This window comes from Pelodiscus sinensis, chromosome 18 (genome assembly GCF_049634645.1).
Source record: "Pelodiscus sinensis isolate JC-2024 chromosome 18, ASM4963464v1, whole genome shotgun sequence".
In the NCBI taxonomy this organism is placed as follows: Eukaryota; Metazoa; Chordata; order Testudines; family Trionychidae; genus Pelodiscus; species Pelodiscus sinensis.
Window position 1 is genome coordinate 5917415 of NC_134728.1, and position 5858 is coordinate 5923272.

Below are 5858 nucleotides of genomic sequence, written 5' to 3' on the forward strand. Positions count from 1 at the left end.
GTCTCCCCAAATCCAGCATCAGACTCTGCCTCAGTTTCCCCACACTCTTGCATTTACTGTTTGAATGCAAACACTGTTCATCACCAGTGAAAACAGATCAACTGGCCCCACTTGAGACCTCATCCACTGCCCCCATATAGGACTCCTGAGCCAAGTCTTTCCCTTAGGTCTTTCCCTAAGGCTCAGGGACCATGTGAGGTCATGCCTTGCCTGGATCCAGCAGCTGGGGTTCAGGGCTCCCCCCCAGCATTGAGGAGTCCACACTGTCACTCCAGCTCCCACTGTCCTCCACGCGAATGATTTTTCTGTAGGTCAGTGGCCCCCGACCCCAAAAAGTTCCCCACCCCTGGCTTAGGTAATGTGGCAAGTCCCCTTCCAGGACCATTCCTGACCCAGGGCCTCCTGAAGGAACTTCCCTTGTGCCCACAGCTCTGTGCCCCTTAACTGAACTGCTTGTTGGCCTTGTAGCTCCCAGAAAAGGGCTAATCCCAGCTCCCTTCAAGGGCCATGTTACCCCATGACGTTGCTGCTGGGGCAAGCTGGGATCATGCTGCTTTCCACGTGGCGTGACAGAATCAAAGCAAGAAATTCAATATTTGAGGGGAAGTTTGTGTGGTGGGGATGGGGAGGGGGGCAGAACTAGCAGCTATTTAAATATGAGCCTTTCCTTTTGTTGCCCATGTTGGTGGCCTCTAATCCCTAGCTGATTCTCCAGATCTCAGTGGAGTGCCCAGTTTGGCTCCCTCAGCATGGGCATTTTGTCACCGACTTCCTTGGGAGCAGAATGAGATAGACCCAACGGTGAGAGGCCAGGTCGGGTTAGAGTAAGCCACCCCTCCACAGAGAAAGCAGCCAGTGCAAACTGGAGGGGGACAGTTAACTGGACTTGTTCGAATCCAAGACCAGCAGGATAGGTAAACAAGGAGATGGCAGCAGTGTGAGGAGGGAGGAAGCCACAGTCTTTGGAAGGGTGTCATGGAAAAATGCAGCGACAGCATGCGGATCTGAATTAACCTGTGTGCCGCTTTCGTCCCCACAGACGTGGAAACACAAGAAGGTCAATGGGAACGATGCAGGCATTGTCAGTTAGGACACAAAGAGTGAGTAAGCGAGCTAAATTTATAGCGACTGGGAAAAGGAAGACTCAGGGGCAACATGGTCACAGTCTAAAAATACCTTCAAGGTAACAATATAAATGAAGGAAGGCAATTGTTCGTGGTCTCAGAGGAAAGTAGGACAAGGCGCAATAGCTGGGAGCTAAAGATGGAAAGCTTTAGGCTAGAGATAAGGACAAAAAGTCCTTAACTGAGGGTAATTGGGCAGTGGAACAGGCAGCCAGGCGAGGTACAAACACTACAGCAGCTCAAGAACTGGTTAGTGGAGGGGTAAATGGAACTGAGGGAAAGGCAGGTCCTGCCCAGGAAAGGTAACAGGGAGGGATGGGGCATGAGGGGCTCCTTCCGGGGGCCAGGGAGGCTCAAGCCAGCTGGGAATGCGTCACCTCTTCCCTCCCCGCTGCTCTGGGAGGCTGGAGTCCCCTCCCCGTGGTGGTGGGAGAGCACGCGTGCTCAGCACACTGCTCCTCCTTCTTCTCCCTGCCCTGGGGTGGGGACGGGGCCTTAGTGGAGGGGGTGGGGCTGAGGGGTCTGCCTCCCCCAGCCCCAGCTGCACCAGCTGACCATGCCTTTCCCACAGTGTGAAGGCTACTAGGATGTAAACAGACGCCCGGTATAAGGAACAGCATCTTCAGAGTTGCCTCAGCAGCGCCTAAGGACTTGCTGTGCTGCTCGGGATCCTGTAGATTGTGCGCTGACTCCCCGCCGCCTCCCTCCCCCAAGCCACACCTCCTCTTTAATGCCTCTATTACACTGACCTCCTCAGCTGCTATGGGGCAAAGAGCATTTAGGAAAGGACTAGGATTTGGCCTTGGGTGTCAGATTGACCCTGGTGCAAGTGGATGTGTAACCCATGCACCTAATAGGAAGCAGAGAACTGGCTGTTGTTCCTCACTCTGTAGCACTTTGCAGCAGGTATTAACCCTCTACCAGGGATCATGGGCAATGCTACTTAGAGCTAGGAGTACCTGGGAGGGAAAATAACCTCTTTTGTTTTAATTGGCTGCTTTAAATGCTGTTTTGATTTTTGCCAAACTGTTTTAGTTACTTTCTCAGTATGATTTTTCAGCTTCTCTGTAAATGTATGCAATGGGGAAAGAGTCCTTTCTCCTTTGGTATTCTCAGTTTTTGTATTTTCTTGTAACAGGGTTTCTTTAAGCCTGTTCTTTTGTGAGTTAACTGACTAGTTTAATCAGAAAGCTGGCTGCCTAGCAGTGATCCGCAGCAGAGGAAGAGGCTGTCTGGACTTCAACTGAGGATTCCCTACAAGCAAGTGGAGAGAGGGTTCAGATTCAGCATAGGGTGCAGATTTGATGATCAGAGGCACAAACTGAGGCTTTGGTGAACTAAATCTAAGCTTTTGGGATCTCTCAGAGTATGTCTACACTACCCCCCTAGTTCGAACTAGGGGGGTAATGTATGCATACCGAACTTGCTAATGAAGCCCGGGATTTGAATTTCCCGGGCTTCATTAGCATAAAGCCGGCGCCGCCATTTTTAAAAGCCGGCTAGTGCGAACCCCGTGCCGCGCGGCTACACGCAGCATGGACTAGATAGTTCGGATTAGGCTTCCTAATCCGAACTATCTGTACACCTCGTTCCACTGTGTGCTGTGTGAAGAAATATTTCCTTTGGTTTGTTTTAAACCTTTTACCTATTAATTTCATTTGGTGACCCCTAGTTCTACCTATCTATCCCCATCCTCTCTCTCCTTCTCTGCATCCACTCTATCTATCTATCTATCTATTTCTATAGATATATATAACTCAAGTACATATAGTTTTAGTTTCTACATCTGTCCCTGAGTCCCCTGCTCATATTTAGGTTTTACAGTCACAATTTCCTATTAATTTTATTTCTCTGCCATGTTTTCATGTAATCCATCCAAACAACAAGGGAACCTGAATTGTCAACTGTTGATTAATAGATGAAATGTGATGAAACGTGAAACTGACTCGACACAAAATGCTGACAAATGGCCAAGGGGGTGGGAGATACTGAGGAAAATTCATTCATTTATAGTAATCTAAGGTGTTACTTCTAACAGTAGCAGACAGAACAGGCTTAGACAGAAGTGCTGCTGCTGATTTATTTATCAGTACCATTATCCCAGGCTTCTAATGTCCCTAGATTCCTTTAAAAATCCTTGCCTGTTTTTATTACAGTGGTGCCCACAGGCCCCAAACAAGGATAAGGGCCTGATTGTTCCCGGAGCTGTACATATCCATAAGAAGTCATGGTCCCTGACCCAAACAGCTTACTCTCTATTTTTTTAATTGCCAAAATCCCTTTAAACATGCAGTAAAATGCATAGTCAGCTGCAGATATTACTGTACCCTACTATTCCATTTATTTTCAGTATGGAGGGGAATCTGTGCTCATGTTGTGGTTGAAGATGCCTGTCAAAACCAGGCTTTTGGCATTTCTCTGCCTCCAGTTCCTTTCTGACGGTCACTGATTACTAAGGGGTTTATGGTGACTTTCCCGTTCTCCCCCCTTGGCTGTGTCTAGACTGGCATGATTTTCCGGAAATGCTTTTAACGGAAAAGTTTTCCGTTAAAAGCATTTTTGGAAAAGAGCGTCTAGATTGGCATGGACAGTTTTCCGCAAAAGCACTTTTTGCGGAAAAGCGTCCGTGCCAATCTAGATGCGCTTTTCGGCAAAAAAGCCCCGATCGCCATTTTCGCGATCGGGGCTTTTTTGCGGAAAACAAATCTGAGCTGTCTACACTGGCCCTTTCGCGCAAAAATTTGGCGCAAAAGGACTTTTGCCCGAACGGGAGCAGCATAGTATTTCCGCAAGAACACTGACAATCTTACATGAGATCGTCAGTACTTTTGCGGAAATTCAAGCAGCCAGTGTAGACAGCTGGCAAGTTTTTCCGGAAAAGCAGGTGATATTCCGGAAAAACTGGCCAGTCTAGACACAGCCCTCAAGTTTGCACATTTCCATCTTTGAGAGGATCACACCCAATTGGTGGAGCCCGCTCAATTCTACAGGGGAAATGACTCCTTGGAGCTGCAGTCCTTCTGCCTTCCAAAGAGTTACTGTTGTGCCTAAGGTGCCGGATGAGCTGTGAGGAACTTTGAGAATGGTGTTTCAGATGCATGGGACTATGGCAATGCACCTTTCATTAGCCTCCTGCCTGCATCCAACACAGATTTCCAGTTTGTTTCTAATCTCCTCCCTTCCTGTCCCCAGTCCAACAAACTGTGCCTGGATCTCTGATCCAACTGAAACTTGTTCGGTCAATTGTGCTGATCAGTGAAGGCCCATTTCCTTCTAACACAATTAAGTGTAATTTACATGGAGACTCCTTTATAATTTACAGTGACATGCAGACATTTTAATTCTTACCTCTCTCCTTCATCCTATGACCTTTTTTCAATTGCATCCACGTCTCTGCTTTCGACATGATGAAGTATGGGTGTTCATGTACGCTTAGGAATCACAGATCCTGCTGCCCTGGGGCCAGCTTTCCCATCATTTATATTTACATTCACCCAACATATGACCATCTTTCCACTTTGAGTTTATATAACCCACCCACCTTCTGGGTGTGGTTCACTGTCCCATGTAGTGGCACTTAGAATCATAGAACACTAGAACTGGAAGGGACCTTTAGAGGTCATCAAGTCCTGTCCTCTGCCCTCATGGCAGGACCAAGCACCGTGATAGATCATCCCTGATAGGTGTCTATCCAACCTGCTCTTAAATATCTCCAGTGATAGAGATTCCACAACTTCCCTAGGCAATTTATTCCAGTGTTTAGCCACCCTGACAGTTAGGAAATTGTTCCTAATGTCCATCCTAAACCTCCTTTGCTGAAATTTAAGCCCATTGCTTCTTGTCCTGTCATCAGAGGCCCCGCAGAACAATTTTTCTCCTCCTCCTTGTAACACTCTTGTAGATACTTGAAACCTGCTATCATGTCCCATCTCAGTCTTCTCTTTTCTAAACTAAACAAGCCCAGTTCTTTCAATCTTCCCTTATAGGTCATGTTTCTAGACCTTTAATGATTTTTGTTGCCCTTCTCTGGACCTTCTCTAATTTATCCACGTCTTTCTTGAAATCTGGTGCCCAGAACTGGACACAATACTTCAATTGATGCCTAATCAGCACAGAGTAGAGCGGAAGAATGACTTCTCATGTCTTGCTCACCATATTCCTGTTAGTGCCTCCCAGAGGTGTACCGGTAGTTCGGAATAGGAATCCTAGTCCGAACTACCTAGTTCGAGCCCCGTGTAGCCGCGCTGCACGGGGTTCGAACCAGCGGGGTTTTAAAAATGGCGGCTCCCCGCTTATGCAAATGAAGCCCGGGAAATTCAAATCCCGGGCTTCATTTGCAAGTGCGGTATGCCTATATTACCCTCCTAGTTCGAACTAGGAGGGTAGTGTAGACATACCCTATTTTACTACTCTCTTTTCTTCCTTTCGTCAGGATCCTGAAATCTACCATCTCATGATCACTGCTTCCCAGGTTGTCACCCACCTCCACTTCCCCTATTAGTTCCCCCTGTTTGTGAGCAAAAGGTCAAGCTGCGCACGGCCCCTGGTCGGATCCTTCAGCACCTGTGTCAAAAAGTTATCCCCAACATTCTCCAAAAACTTCCTGGATTGCCTGTGTACTGCCGTATAGGTTTCCCAGCAGATGTCAGGGTGATTAAAGTCCCTCACGAGAACCAGGGCCTGCGATCTGGAAGCTTCGCTCAGTTGTCCGAAGAAAGCCTCATCTACCTCATC